A 17,001-nucleotide genomic window follows, 5' to 3' on the forward strand; every position below is an offset into this window, starting at 1 on the left:
AGGACAGAACTATGAGGAAGGTCATCAGGAGCAGAAGAATTTCTTGATAATGCTTGGATTTGGAATATGGATCCTTCAAATGTTCTCTATTGGTATAATTTCCATTAAGTATGAACAACAGAGCACTAAGGAATAGCAGAAAAAATATTTAGGTATCCAGAACCTGCAGTTCCTTAAGGTTTATAGGAAAATGAGATTCCTTGGGAGGTATCAGCACCATACAAAACCTTTTTCAAAACAAAATCTGAATCTTTTTGCTTATTATTCTCATTTTTTAACTAGACTCTGTAATCAAAATCCTATATGTGAAGCTAGCTGGTTTAGTAGCAAGAAGCCTTGCTTTTTTTTCTCTTGGGACTAATTTTTAAACTGAATTTTGAAATTGTGCTAGCAGTTTACTTAGTAGTGTCTCCTTTACTGAAAGCATATGCATATGCACACATAAGCATACACCCCACAAAGAATCTTTCATAATGGTGAATTTATAATGCCGATGGACAGGCACAGAGGTCAGTGACCATACCTTTCATGGGCTCTAAAGGCAATGATCTATAAAGATCATGGTTATAGTCATAGCTACTTTTTAAAACATAGCTTGACAGATTCATACTTCCAGTTGCACATGTTTATTATGAAAAGGATAGGATCAAGTTCTGTTCTTAACTTCATCCTGTATACAGTTTAGTATTTAGTCATTACAAATTGATTTAAATCTTAAGCACTCTTTTCTGTATAATAAAAATCCTATTAATGTCATCAGACTATTAACTATTTATAGTGTGAAAAAAGAATTGTAAATCTACTCCAACAGAGATATAGAAATATTTAAGGTAAAATTTCAGGCATAGCTCACTCAAAAGGATGAACATTTATATCATGACAGTAAAACGGAGATTAATATGATTAACAATTACAGGCCTAATACTCTTAATTAGTTTGGCCAGATTAATTTTAAAAAGCAATCGAGACATATTCCCATGTTTTCAGCATGACATCTGGAAAAAAAAAATTCAGTGTGAGTAGTAATCTGATCCCAGAACCTACCTCAGTAGGTACACTAGAAATATTCCATAATCTTTGGGCAGAATCTTTCTTTCTCTGTACTCCCCACAAGTGATATTTCCCTCCTTCTTCATTATTATTTCTTCTCTCTCTTTTCCTCAACTGTGACATTAATTTTGTTTTGTATTTGTCATTTTATTCTTTCTGCAAAGAGAATGTAACTTTTTGTCTGCAAAACACCATGTAAAAATCACCAAACTATATATATGAACAACAATAGCTTTCAAAGGTCCATACTTCTATTATTTTTTAGACAGAAGCTAAAGATCCTACCAGCTCCTTGAAATTCTCCCCCAAAAGTATAATACCAATAGCTGAACTTGTTAACTCTAAAGTATACTGTGTGGTAAGACGGTTTCCTGAAACAACTTAAACTTTTCAGGGTCAGTGACTATGGATATTGATCAAAAGACAATTACTTTTTGATGGCTAGCAGCTTGTAGACATATGGAGTATTCTTATACTATATTTGATTTTCCTTGCCTGGAAAACCAGATGGTTCCTTCAGATTTAAGATAGACTGAGTCAAATTTTAGGAATTAATAAGAGGAAGTAGAGATTGATTTCCAAAATAACATGGCAATAAGTTTGAATTCAATAAAGTTGTTGGAGATTCTCTCTCAATACAGGATATAATGGAAGATGTAAAAGTGATAAGTCAAGTCAGGTGTTAGGCAATTACTGTTGTCGATAGATTAATAGGAATAAAGTTCTGTTCAGTGTCTGCCTTGTGCCACAAAATGAGCAAGAGGGAGACTCCTCCAAGCTGGAGAGGAATACAAAGCTTTCCTAGCAAAGAAATGCAATGCCTTAGCTATGCCATAGGCCTTGCAAGCTACTTGTCGTGCCTGTAAAGAAGCTCCAGAATGCTCAAAAAATTTGTGATCATCGAAGCAAAATACAAGGATAGTTGAGTTATCCCACCCTGCATCCTACAGCCATGTTGTACTGGCAGTAAATGAAAAGACATGCACTTTACCACCTCAGAATGAATGAATCTTTTTCCTTTGGCCATACACCAACAAAACTTGAGGTCTGGATTGTCCTTATGAATGTGATGAATCTTGATATAATTTCTTAAATCAGGGGAAGGGCACAGTCAAAGTATAAAAGGATGAAAAAATCAAACCAAATAAAGCCAGCATGTTAATAAATCCCAAATAAATTGGCCTAGATTTTCACATACAACTAACTTAGGTCATAGACTTTATAAAGAAAACCTATTAGCAAAGTCAAAGGCATTAACCTTTCCCTTTTACCTTGACAGATGAAAATACACCTATCAAGAAGCAATGTCCTCTAATCCTTCATACTTGATGCTCTTACTTGCAATACACATTCCTTCATTAAACTTTACATCTTTTAACCATACAGCTCATTCCTGAACTTCAGCAAATCCTTGACATAAATCATCATATGGACGACACTGTCTGCATTTGCATCAGTCTTTGAAGAAGCTCCTTAACAAGGGGACTTTGACTCATTTTTCAAGCTTTATTCTAGAATAACTTATGAAAAGGTATAAAGACTTTCACAATGAGACAAGTGAAATGAATAAAATGCCATAATGACCATTAGTACCAGAACTGAAATGGCTTGATATTTTGTAAAAGAATGTACCATTTAAAAAGTTAGCAAGGTACATTCTATACAAGCCCTAGAGGAATCTCTGAACAAATAACATTATATATAGGATCCACAGAAAATCAACATTGGGTATTAACCAATGAGATATTCAGTACAGTATTAAAAAACGAAGCATAATGCTTGAATTAGAGCTGTGTCTAAAGTTATTTTAAATTGTCATGTAGCTATAATTACAATAGTGATACGGTAACAAAACAAAGACCATCACATGATTTTTGCAAGTAGAGTCCAACTGTAAGCAGACAGGCTTAAAAAACGGTTTACTGGAGCCTATTGAATGCTAAGCACATGAGCAGAGCATTTTGTGGGTGGGGAGTGTAATCCATGTTTTAGTGCTATTTAGCAGCTCTTAGCATTCCTATTCTGCAAGGCCTATCACACTTTAGGGAAAACGGAAGGTAATTAAAATATTACAAATTGAGAACTCTCACCAAAAAAAAAAAACAAACTAGGAAATGCATAAAACAGAATTTCTTACCATTTTACACTTAAGGTGATTCATCAACAGCAATTTAGACTTGAAGGAATATCAGATTATCCATTTGACTTCCTTTTATAAACTGACAAGATGGAAGACCTTTGTCTCCATATTGTTTCATAAATCATGAAACACACTTCATCAAACGTTGACTTATTAATACATGTTTTGTTTAATAGTGAAAGGGAAAAAATCTTTTACTTCATGTATTTGTTAATTCCTTACCATACAGAAACTGTAGCATATTAGCAATAACATAGCACTTTTTTACCAGTTTGTATATTAAATATTTGCAAAGAGTATATATGCTGAAGTCAGAATTATAGATGTAAACTTTAATTGGAAAAACACATCTTGTTTAGATTGGAGGAAAATACAGTACTTAAGGATTTTTTTTTTTTTTTGTCATACTACTTTTCTAGGCTTAATCGCAAGGTTTTGCTTATTTTATTAAGGGCAAGAAAGACAAATGCCAATACCCATTAACTTCTCAAAAACTTAATGTATGTTCTCTTTGATATTAGAGCTAGAAATATTTTACAAATTTGATGGTATATATAAAACTTTACACAAATTCCCTAACTCTTAAGAACAATGGTATCCAGAACATTATACATGTGGCCTAACTCTTAAGAAAATAAATTTAATCAAGAATTATATTTTATGTTTGTGAGTCAAGTTTTTTTATACATTTATAATTTGATGTTATCTGTAGCATTTACATCCATGTCATTTTCCTTTTAACTATAAATTCATCCATTAATTTTATTACTTTTAGTCTGGATCAATTATAAACATTTAAAATTACATAAGACATGGAAATATATGTATCATTTGCTCATGAGAGAAAACATAATTAGTAAGGGACATTTTACAGATAATGAATTTAGAACCACAAAAGCACTTGTGGGATATGGTGTTTGCATGCCTTTCCCTTTGTAAGCCTTGCCTTTCCTTGGTGTTGGATATACAGATATTCAGTGTATCATATTGTTGCATTCAAAGACAACACAACTGAAATCTCTACAGAATGAGTTTATTTTGCATGTGACATGGATACTTCAAGATTGGAATCTGAAGTAGAATTATGAATGGCAATAATTTCTAGTTTTGAAAAAATCAACACTAAATTGGGGAATAAAAGAGATATCCTGCCATCAACATGACAGAAAGTGCTCCAGAGAGATGTTCTTTCCTAAAAAGGCTGCTAGGTTTTTTCCCTAAGGTGAGGAAATGGCTTCAAAAATCTTAATGTTCCTTCCAATGACCATAAATCAAACCACATGCAACTTAAAAACAAAAAAAAACCCGAAATGGATCATTCAGCTGACACTCAAAACAGTCCTGGGATTCTCTGGGGAAATCAAGCATATGTTCTGAATATATGATACTTACAGCATTTTCTCCTCTTTGATCCCAGCTAATCTAATAAAGGTGTGCTGTTAACCTGCCGTGTGGGACAGGATAACTGGATTTAGTGAAGTGGCAACTTGAAAGTGAGAAGAACAGCATATATATCAGTAGCTCAAACTATTTAAGTAATCTGTCAGAAAATCAAGTTTATATAAACAAGACTTTTGTAGCGTAGAAATGTGGATATTCACAGGGCACATTATATCCTTATATGGTTTTCCCCTGGGGATGGAAGTGACCCAGCTATAAATGTGCCTGCTGTTTTAGTCTCAAGACAGACACACAGATTGCTCCATTCTGTGGGATCCCACAAAGAGTGGTCTTTTGCAGAGTGGTACCATTCTAGCACAGAGTTTCATTTCCTGGCAAGAAAGTGAAAAGCACATTGAAATACTGGTCTCCAGAAAGGGTAAGGTTCTTCTGGAGCTCTCCTGCAAACAACTCTGTTCTTTTACTCACGTAACATAAATAGGAACATAAACTTTCTTTTTTTCTTTCCTCAGAATAGCTCAGAGAGCACAACCTTCTTTTGAAAAACAATAGGACAGTACAAAATGGTTTCAACTAGCTTTCCTCAGCTCATAAGGCAAATTCTGGTTGTCAGGAAGCAGAAATTACATTGCTATTCATAATCATCTCAGCTTTGTCCAGTAATTCTGTACATATTTTCTGTTCTTTAATTTATTAATGGATTTTTCTGTTTTATTTTTAAAGGGCTTTTTAAGGGCTTTTTTTGTTTTACAGAGCTCCGAACTGATCCAACTTCTTAAAGTATGTATTTTTATAAACATATTAAATTAAACAAACATTGTTTATATATGCAGTAAGTGAAAGCTAGAATTTTAATTAGTAAAAAACAGTAATGATTTTTATATCTTCAGAAAATACCAATGAATACAATAAACATAAAAAGACAGAAAAACCTTTTGTTCTAATGTTGTTATCATAGGTCTTTCATAGTATTTATTACAAATAAAAGGATAAAAAATACCATAGCAGAATAATATTTCTACAGTTTTGTTAATGGTCCAGTAACTCTGCAGGCAGATTTAGTAGAATAAAACTTCTCCATGCCAAATACTTTCTCTCTAGCTGAAGTCTCTGCCCATAACTACCTGAAAGGAGGTTGTAGAGGTGGGTGTCAAGTCTCTTCTCCCAAGTAACAAGCAATAGGACAAGAGAAAATGGTCTCAAGTTGTGCCAGGGGAGATTTAGTTTAGGTATTAGGAAAAACTTCTTCACTGAAAGGGTTGTCAGGCACTGGAGCAGGCTGCCCAGGGAAGTGGTTGAGTCACCATCCCTGGAGGTGTTTAAAAGATGTGTAGATGTGGTGCTTAGGGACATGGTTTAGTGATGGACTTGGCAGTGCTTGGTTAACGGTTGGACTCGATCTTAAAGGTTTTTTCCAACCTAAATGATTTTATGATTCTATGATTCTATAAAGAAAATTGTGGGAAGCCCTCTAAAATATTATCCATTAAGAACATCAGAGTCATTCATAACAGGGAGAAGGAAAATGATCGTATGTGATATTTTGATTCAAGAGTTTTAAAAGTGAAGACCAAAAAAAACCATCCGTCTTTGTAATGGATATTAATTCTTAAAGCTTCAAGGTATAAACTAGCCTTTAGTTAACAGAATCAGGAAGCTTTCCTTGCAAGCATGTTCCTTCATAATTGCATCTTTTTCGGTAAATATTTTCTTCTGAGTCATCTGGGCCTGTTACACGGTAAACTATTTACCAGATTAGGTATGTGACTAATCTAATCCTAAATGGTGGTTCTAAAGATTTAATGAACTGCTCATCAGCCACTTTTGTCTGGTGAAATATGGATGTCCCCATCCCACCCTACATGAGAAGTAAAAATCCCACACATTTAGCTTGCTAATTGTTCATTTATAAGTTCAATCTTCTATTGTTTTCTCTCTAAATGAATCGCTTACACATCAAAGATACCAGCAAAGCACCAAGATACTATTTTGATAAGAAACTTTCCTCAGAAGTCTCAAATGAATTCTCAAGAGAGAAAACCTGTGAGAGGTTTACTTACCTAGGTTACTGGAAAAATATTATATTTACTTTTGTTGTATTTCAATTTCCAGGGTTTATTTTTTACTTAGTTTCCAACAGAAAAAAGCAAATTTTATTTTTGGAACTCACAGTGTGAAATTCAACCAAGTTTTGGTAACAGAAATTTCTCCATTGTGTTGAGATAAAGTTCATTTCTGAAAGCCAAATGAGCCCAGGGAATTCACAGCATGAACAGTAAGCATCTAACAAAGGCAAGTGTCTCTCTTTTCCAAGGCAGCCCCCCCCAAGTAAGACCTCTCACATCAGTAACAGTCACCTTTGGACCATGGCTTGCAGGAGAGAAGTGAAGGTAATTAAAATCCATCATTGCAGTGTAATCAGGTGTGTGCTTACACTTGACCAGAGGAAAGAAATTCAAGGATGCAAGTCTGACAGAAGGTGCAGGAGAAGTAATATATATAAAAAAGAAGATACTTAAAGGGTACAAGACAGAAAAGCAAGGCTAGACTGTACACAATGGAAATAAAAAGGTTAAAAGTTGCCAAATCTTTCTTGCTCTCTGTACATGTATAATTCGTCAAACCTCTCCAAAATACTTCTCTCTGCCTGATTCTAATTGTCATGGTGCTGACAGTTCTTGTTTTCATCCATCTTCAGTAAGTTAACAATATCCTCAAATAACGTCAGTCTTATCTCACACAACTGTAGCTGCTACACTAAAAAATAAGTGAGTATTGTTGCATTTTGAATAAGTAAAGTCATTCTTACTTTATAGTGGCCCAGTTTTTCTCTGTAAGCATACACAGTAGATGATGGAAACTATGTTAATTGCCTAAGTTCAATTTAAAGTCAGGCCATCAGCTGTCAGGAAACAGTTGTTTAGGGCTATCGTAAAAAAATTTCTTAAGTACTAATGGACATTAAAATCAAAATGAGTGAAATTTGTTTAGTTTCTGTTTGCTTACGCTGAAATATGCATTTAGAGTATTATTGCTTCTAGCTTGCTGTGTTTTTTCATATTATATATAAAAGTGAATTACAAGTAAGCTTATTCCAATTTGTTTACATTTATTCCCATTATGCAGCAAAACCAGAATCTGCATTTTTGACAATATTTAATGAATAAGAATTTCCCAAATTTTGAAACTCTTGTTGTGCTTTACACCAACACCACAAAACCAATCAGTTTCTAAAATATGTACCTGAGGTGCATTTCTCCTGGCTAAATTTTACCTTGATTGGCTCTATGCCTCTCATTCTACTTCTCTGCATGCAAGACACATCAGTTGAATAATGACCAAAGTGTTTTACTCCATACCAATCAATAAACTTTTTATGATTGTCTTTCTAAAATTTTCCTGAGAAAGGCAATTCCCTTCATTAAAATGTTTGGCTAAACAAAACAGTTAACATTTCTTTTTTAGAAAGTGTCAGAATTCAGCTCATATCTTTATTCAGACACCTAAGGAAGTAATCTTATTTTCATACATGCTGAGTACTCATTAAATAGGAGTAGACAGAATCTGATGGTAGCTCAGCATGTTGGAAAACATTAAACCACTGGTTAGGAATCTTTACAGCCATTTAAGTTTACTTTGGCATTCAGCTTTACCTAAGGAAAAAAATCACATAGGATACTGGACTAAGTAGAGAATAAGTGGTCTTGTTTATGCGTTCTATGTTTAACATTTATGACTAGGTAAATATTTTTTGTCATTGATACAGTGATGGTAAAATGGACCCAGAATCAGTGTTTGTGTTTCATTCAAGGAATATTATCAACATGATAGCTGTGTAATATTCACACTCTTAGGCCTGAAGATTTCTAGAGGCGTATTGTTTCATCATATAAAGTACCTGCATGGGTTATGGAACTCAGAGAGAACAGAGGCTGAGTTTTGCTGCTGAGGTAAAATCAAAACTAGTTTCTTTGAAAATTAGGAAATAGACAGCAATCCATCCTGCACCACTGGAGTGTATAAAGTCAAGTAAGCATAAATGTATCCTAACTGTTGAGTAACATGTTTTTGGCTATGGGATGAAAAAGATCATGATTTTTCAAATACAATATTGAGTCTCAGGAAAAAAAGGAGCCTTTTACTTAAGGTATAACAATTCAGCCTTAGTAGTCAGCCTTACATCCAGTTGTTTTGATTCCCTTTATTTACTGGGTACAAAAAAATCCCCACAGCCTTCTCCACGGGAATCAGTGATAGTGTATTTTCAAGTTTCATCATTGGTATACAACCTGAAACTTTGAAATTATTTTTGTTGTCAGGAAACCATGTTATTCTACAGAGAATAAGTGATAAGAAGTACAAATCACTGTGTAGTACAGAAATTGCTCTGACTGATTCCTGGAATTGTTAAATATCCAGGGCAGTTCTCTTTTGAACACAAATATATAGAGATATTCAAGACAGAATATTTCTGTTGGAAAATAATAAAAATCATAACTTCTCTTCAGAGTGTATCTATCTGTATCAATGACAGGAGAAAGGCAAAGCCATTTGTTTCATTAGCCCACTTGTCCTCTACCATTTGATGCAATTCTTGTCTCTAGTTTCAGAGTTAAACTACTGTTAAAGTTGTTCTGTATTTTGCAAGGAATCATTAGCTATCAAGGCTAAGAAGAGGGATGTACTGTAATTAGGACAGTCATCTGGGATACAGAGTTAGTTTTTCTTGTAAGAATGGTCTGTAATTTGTTTAACTTAAATAAATTAACTACTTTTGCAGCTGAAACTGTATATAAATTGCTATTCTATTGCAGGACATTGTCCTGGAGCATTAAATAAAAAAAAAAAAAAAAATCATGCACACACCCCTAAACATCCCCCATGCCTTCTCTGCAGTACAGCACCATTTTCAAGTATCCATGAAACAGGAACAGTTTCAAGAAATGTTAAGAATTTCAACAGAAGGTGTCAAAAGTTGCTACATCATGGATGAAAGAGAAAACGAATTACTGTCAGGCATTAAGTGTTCAATTCTTAGAACAAGGCACCATTTTAGAAAAATGTCTGTGTTCGATATTTCCTTTCCACCAATGAGCTCATTGCTGAGCTCAGGTGTTTGCATTTCCTAGACCTCCTTATCTGTTGCTTAGAAAGCTCCTGTGAAGGGTGTTACAAGAGGTACTGAATCCCAGGAACATCAGGTCCAGGCTTCCTCCTGTCTGGCCGCTGAAGCCCAGTCCAGTACACCCCTGCGACCTGGGGATCTCTGTTTATTAGAAATAATAGACCTAGATTTGGTAAGTTTTGGTAGAGTATTGCAGGCATGAAGAGGATAATGTTTGCACTGTGGCAAGTAATTAGACAGTAATTACAGATTAAGTAGAAGAAAATTAGGAAGACCAAAGCTATAAAATGGGGTGGAATTGGGCAAATTAAATACACAACGTTTCCCATGTACTTATACAGATATACTTTGTGTTTGCCTAGCTAAAGCATGCAGTAAAAATGTAAAATAAAGTAAATATTCCATAAAAAATACAAAGAAATGATTTTCTTTTTTTTCTTCCCAGTTCCTTGGAGGGTGTCAGACAGGTTTCTCTCTAGATATGACAAGAGGGAATTCATGGAAGAGTATGAAAAATAAAAAGATTTCTTACATATACTTTTTTTTTGCTTTTTTTGTAACGCTTATCAAATGGTAAATGCTGAATGGATATTTAGAAGCTAGACTTTCCCTTTCAGAAAGCTTATCTTTTTCTATTTTTCTACCTATTGCAGATACATATTTGACATGTATAAACAAGCCTAGAAAAGCAGTAATTGTAAGAAAGAGTTTGAAATGTAGTCATTTGTCAATGAGGTTTGTGTTTAGTTTTTATTCAGGGATTCCACAATGTAAGTATCTGGCACTGGGAGAAAAGTTAAATAAGAAGTCTTTTCAAGGAATCTGCATATTGTTTAATCCCATTGGATGAAACAGTACTGGTGACAAACTTGCCTTTTTTTTTCCTGGGATTTTCCATTATTTTGGAGTCTAGATATTGCTTTAAAACATATCAAATAGAAAATTTGATCAGTATTGTATACTGATATTCCAAAAGTTTTATTTTTCATCAATAAACAGAAGATTCTCTTGTCAATGCTGTGGTTTGAACAGTGTCAGAATTTACTTAATGCAGGTATGACTATGTATGTGATTTGCTCTGCCTCCTGTAAAATCGCCTGCCTTGAACGTTGCACTGCTGCAGTTTCATTAGTGAAGCCCAAACTAAACAGTTTAGCTTTGTCTCTGATATCCATGCATTACTGCAGTTACCTGTCACCGAAGAGTCACATTTTCCCACTTATTTACTGTTGGCAAAATTTCAAATATAAAGAACACAAAGACAGCTTGGTGTGTTGTCTTTATGAAAGATTGGTTCTTGTATGAATTTCTTTTGTAATAAACAGCTTTAGTCAACTATTGAAACCTTCAAAACAATGCAGATTTCAATCTGACTAGCTTTACTCACAGGAGACTTGATAAAGCTATTTCTGTAAATAAAGCGGTCAAAATACATTTCCAGATAATCTGGTTGGGATTTCTGTCACATATGTTACCTTAACTTTTTCATATTTTACTTCAGCTTCTTTTGATATGGATAGTATGGACTTTAATCTGGTGCTTCAGAAAGGGAAACAGGAAAAACTCAGGCTCAAGATGTATACATATATTAAGTACAAGTATGTAAAAGTATGTACACAAGTACATACACAAGTATGTATATACATAAGTACATGGTAGATATGTTAAAATGTAGAACTTGCTGAATTACCCTGAAATATACATTCACCGTATTTGTTGTGCTGTTTGTTTCAAATGTTTTGATTAATAAGGTAATAACAGAGTTAATTTAAAACAAGATGGTAAGCCTGGTAAGATAACACAAAATTTAATATTTGGCAACAAATTTTGATTATAATTTAATTCTGATTGAAATGAATGTAACTGACAAATTAGGACTAGTTTAATTTCAATTTAATCTCATGATCAGGAAGAAAACTCAAAGTACAAGAAAAAGGCCTGAGGAAAGAGGGAGATGGAGGAAAATCAAATAGCTAGGAGTGAAGAGAATTTAAATTCAAAGGAAGGGTTTGGCTGTCTTTTCATTTATGTGAGTATATACCTTGGAAACTATGTAAAGGCAGCAAAGTCTGCTTGTAAAACCTACAAGGATCAGAGCACAATCAGAACCAGATGTTTTTATGAATATCAATTCTTAAATTGTCTCTCAGAACTATTTCAGCTTTCAGACTAGAATGAAATTTTGCCTCTATTTTACCCTTTGAAACTCATTTATGCCAGCAGCCTTCACCATTGTTTTCAATATCAAAGAAGTGTTACTAGAGTCCTTTACTGGGGGAAGCATTACTGATAGACATTCTCATTTAACTAATTTTGTAAAATTACATTTATTTACAAGATCTTCTTTCACACATTACTGATTCCACACATCAGGATTATTAATATTATTATTATTTTTCAATCCACTTCTTAAGCAAAAACTTAGCTTATACTTATTCTAGGTAGATAGATGGAATATACAGACATACATATATGAATAGAATAGAATAGTTCAGTTGGAAGGGACCTACAATGATCATCTAGTCCAACTGTCTGGCCACTTCAGGGCTGACCAAAAGTTAAAGCAAATTATTAAGGGCATTGTCCAAATGCCTTTTAAACACTGACAAGCTTGGGGCATCAATCACTTCTCTGGGAAGCTGTTCCAGTGTTTGACCACCCTCTCTGTAAAGAAATTATTCCTAATATCCAGTCTGAATCTCCCCTGGTGCAGGTTTGAACCATTCCCACACATCCTATCACCAGATACCAGGGAGAAGAGACCAGCAACCTCCCTCTCCACTTCCCCTCCTCAGGAAGCTGCAGAGAGCAATGAGGTCGCCCCTCAGCTTCCTTTTCTCCAAAGTAGACAAGCCAAAAGTCATTAGCTGCTCCTCATAGGACATTCCTTCCAGCCCTTTAACCAGCTTTGTTGCCCTCCTCTGGATGCATTCAAGGACCTTAATGTCCTTCTTAAATTGTGGGGCCCAGAACTGCACACGGTATTCAAGATGAGGCCACACCAGTGCTGAGTACAGCTGAATACATAGCTGCTTATGCATAAAAGTTATAGATTTACACTAACTTAAGCTCGTAAATATTCTTCATGTAGAGGCTTCAGTGATTTCAGGAAGAGCTGAAATGTTTTAAGAGAGGCTGCCTTCTGTGTGATATAACTGAAAATTCTCAATCACTGTTAAATGTTTCAGGAATGTTTTTAATTGTTTCTCTTTAACTTACAATCATAGATAAATATGGGGGGCGATGTCCTCTATTTTGCCAGATATCTTAATATTTGATAGGGATTTTACTTGTTCCATTTTTTGTTGCAAATAGATGTATCTTAGTATTATGACTTTAAGTGGTCAGTGAATACATAAGGTTCCCCACAAAATCTGCTTTATTCTGTACACAGTTAGAACTAACTGTGGCTAATACTGTATTTCTACTTAGGCTCTAAGATGTACACTGAACTTGCTGAAGAGTGGTGCTACCTGCTGTCAGTGGAGGAATAGCTGAGAAGAACAACCAGGAGACGAAAACCAAGTATTTGCACTACCATGTAGAGCCCAGACACATCAAGCCTGAGATGGTCTTCCAGTGACCCCCATTGACTAGTGGAGGTAAAGATGTGTTCCTAATCATGCCATTCTCCAGATAGTGCCAATTCAGGCAGAGAGATATCAAAGTAAATAACATCCTCTGCAAACAACAGGTGAAAAAGTCATACCTGGTGGGTATGAGGAGACTCCCTTCTGTTGTTCTGTACTGAAAACCCTACAAGGTCAGCTAACGGCCTTTCAAACATGCAAACCTGACCATCCGTGAAGCTTTAACCTATGGCTCAGTTTTGTAAGGCTCATCTGTCTGTGACCCAAGGCCCAATTTTATGAAGAACAGTTGTGTGATTGTGGAGGAGCAATTATGGCTAACACTTCTTTACTTGATGCTGGACAACCACTGGACAGCAGAGATTATCATGTGAGTGAGTATATTAATTCTTAGCCTGTTAGTCTGGCTGCTCCCAATCGTTTACCATATCTGCTAGGTAATAAATAATTGTGTGCTCATGAATTATATACAGAGAAAGCATTACAAAACTGTTCATCATCCACCCAAATCTAGGTGGATGATGACTACCTCTGCCCTCAATGTTCACTGAAAAATTGGTTTGTATTGTATAATTCTATCTCAGGGTCATTGAAACACGCATCAGTTTCTATACTCTCACATGCACTGTTCACATGTATCTCATATGTACCACAAATCCCCCTGAATTGTGCCTATGTGTGTGGGAAAGAAGGATTCATCTCACGTAACTTCAGTCATAAAAGTCAGTGTTTTAAACTAGCCACCCTAGGTTACTTTTATAGTAATGGGGGACAAAAGCCTCTCTCAAAGGGTAAATCAACTCATTATAAAGCACACTTCTGAAAAAGGTTTGTATGATTTACTGTCTGGAGAAGCCTTCTCCATTAATTAGAAAAGGACACTAGAAGACAAGATTAGAAGTGGAGGAGCAGAAGTTTAAATGACAGCCACCTAACATGAGGAGAGATGAGTAATACCTTGGGAGCACTAAACATGTGGATGAATCACAGAATCAGTAAGTTTGGCATCAGGCATGAATTCTGACCTAAGATACTCCGACAGCATAAATGCTGTCCTTGTCCTTCAATGGCAGTGGGAGAGCAGAAGAGCATTTGACTATTGGTGGGAATATTGTTAGAGCATGAAAATCTTCAGCTATGGGTTCCTCAAAACTAGGATTTTAATTATGCTCTCAAAGTTCAAAACACGTTAAGTTTTAATAAATTATTCTGTAATAAATAAAATTGCAGATAAATAGATGCGTATATATTATGTCCCTCTTTCAAAAACTCATGCACACACACAGCTAAATGTAATTAAAATGAAAGTACCAGCTTCCTCTTAGTTTTAGCAAAATTAAACAATAGTTCACTAGGAGTCCCTAATTATATAAAATATAACACAATATGTCTTTGAAAACAGTATAGCATATACTTAGTCCATACTTCTATGACAGCTAATAAATATAATTTAATAACTTTTCTAAATGAAGAAAAATTTTTTCAATTGTAATGAAGTTGCCTGATTTTTATTTTCTAACCAGACCATGAGTTGCAGCCCATAAAAAGGAGCTACAACAAGAAGAAAGTAATTATCAAAATTATTATAGGAACATTGAGAAGTATAACAGAATGTTCAAAGGGATGTTATTGAATTCTTTCACTTCAGCTGCTCCTTGGAAAAATATTACAGACATACTATCGTTTTATGTTAAATCTTCAGATAAAAACTTGTTTAAATATTTCCAATATTTGTATGACTGTATCAGGCTTCTTTTTTTTCTTTTTCTTTTTTTGTAAATATGAAGCTAGCTGATTCAGAAGAAAATACTTTTCACAGAAAATGAAAAATACATTATTTTAATTTCTTCTATATTTTTTAAAAGCTTAGATCATATTTCAACTATGTTGAAACTAACCTCAGCCAGCAGCTAAGCCCCTAAGCCCCACACAGCTGTTTGCTCACTGCTCCCGCAGCAGGAAGGGGGGAGAGAATCAGAAGGGTAGAAGTGAGAAAACTCGTGGGTTGAGACAAAGACAGTTTAATAGGTGAGGAGAAAGCTGTATGCAAAAACAAAGCAAAACAAGGAATTTATTCACTGCTTCCCATCAGCAGGCAGGTGTTCAGCCATCTCCAGGAAAGCTGGGCTGCATCACTTGGTTACTTGGGAAGACAAACACTGTAACTGTGAACGTCCCCCCCTTTCTTCTTCCCCCAGCTTTTATTGCTGAGCATGACATCATATGATATAGAATATCCCTTTGGTCAGTTGGGGTCAGCTGTCCCCGCTGTGTCCCCTCCCAACTTCTTGTGCACCCCCAGCCTACTCGCTGGTGGGGTGGGGTGAGAAGCAGAAAAGGCCTTGACTCTGTGCAAGCACTGCTCAGCAGTAACGAAAACATCCCTGTGTTATCAACACTGTTTTGATCACCAATCTAAAACACAGCCCCATATCAGCTACTATGAAGAAAATTAACTCCTTCCCAGCCAAAACCAGTACAAATTCCTGTATGTAAAAATGCTCATTTAAACTTAAGGATTATGTTTAAGATTTATTTACACTTAATTTTCACAAATGATTTTATGATTAGACAGATTTTGTCTTGAAATATTGGTACGCTCTAGGATTAGTAAATATTCTAAAAATTATTTTAAAAATGTATTTGTCTTGACAACAGATATCCTATGATAAAGTAAAAAAAAAAAGTTGCTTTTCATGTAACTATATATAAAAAAAAGAACTATTATAAAGCACTAGCTTTATAGAAAAGGTTGTGTTTTGTTGCTCGGTTTGGTTTGGTTTGGTTTATTTTGGCTTTCTGATGTCTTGGTCATAACTTATTTTGAGCTCAGTGTTGTTCTCAGCAACAATGGTTTGGATTTCTACTCTAGGATGCAGAATTAGCTTCTTTCTCTGAGCCCACTTTGTAATATGCTGTTGGATTTCTGACTAGAGCTGCAACTTTTGAGATAGGGTAATGAAATTGACTACTCTCTCATATTTTTTCCCCTGTGCAGGCTTAGGCTGTAATCGTGAAAATATGATTCGGTCAAGCAAAAGTCAGTAGAATACATAAGTATTATTTTCAGTAGTTTTGCGTACATACTGAAGTATGTACTTTCTCAGAACATACTATTCATATAAAATGATGACAGCAAATATACCACTCAGCTTGCCAATATTTGTCTTTATCTGCTAGATGCTTTCTGGTTTTCTGGTTTTAATCTAAAAAATGTAATCAAACAGAAATTAAAGGTTGCCTGCCCCATACTTCCAGTCATCTTTTATGTCTATTTTGTTAATAAAATAATTCCACTAATAAACCCAGAGATTTTTCTTTTCATCATGCTATAAAGGTTCAAAAGCACCCACAATGCCGAAGATCTTAAGATCCATTAGCGACTACCTTCTAAAATGGTCTGAAACCTTACTACAGAGAATGAAATGACAGGAGCAAATGGAAGATCAAGGGTGTCGTGGTTTAACCTCAGCTGGCAACTGAGCACCACACAGCCGCTTGCTCACTCTCCCCACCCTCCTTGGGATGGGGGAGAGAATCAGAAAAGTAGAAGTGAGAAAACTCGTGGGTTGAGATAAAAACAGTTTAATAATTGAAATAAAATAAAATAATAATAATAGCAATAATAACAATAAGAATATACAAAGCAAGTGATGCACAATGCAATTGCTCACCACCCACCAACCGATGCCCAG

This window comes from Pygoscelis adeliae, unplaced genomic scaffold, assembly GCF_000699105.1.
Source record: "Pygoscelis adeliae isolate BGI_AS28 unplaced genomic scaffold, ASM69910v1 Scaffold41, whole genome shotgun sequence".
Classification (NCBI taxonomy): domain Eukaryota; kingdom Metazoa; phylum Chordata; class Aves; order Sphenisciformes; family Spheniscidae; genus Pygoscelis; species Pygoscelis adeliae.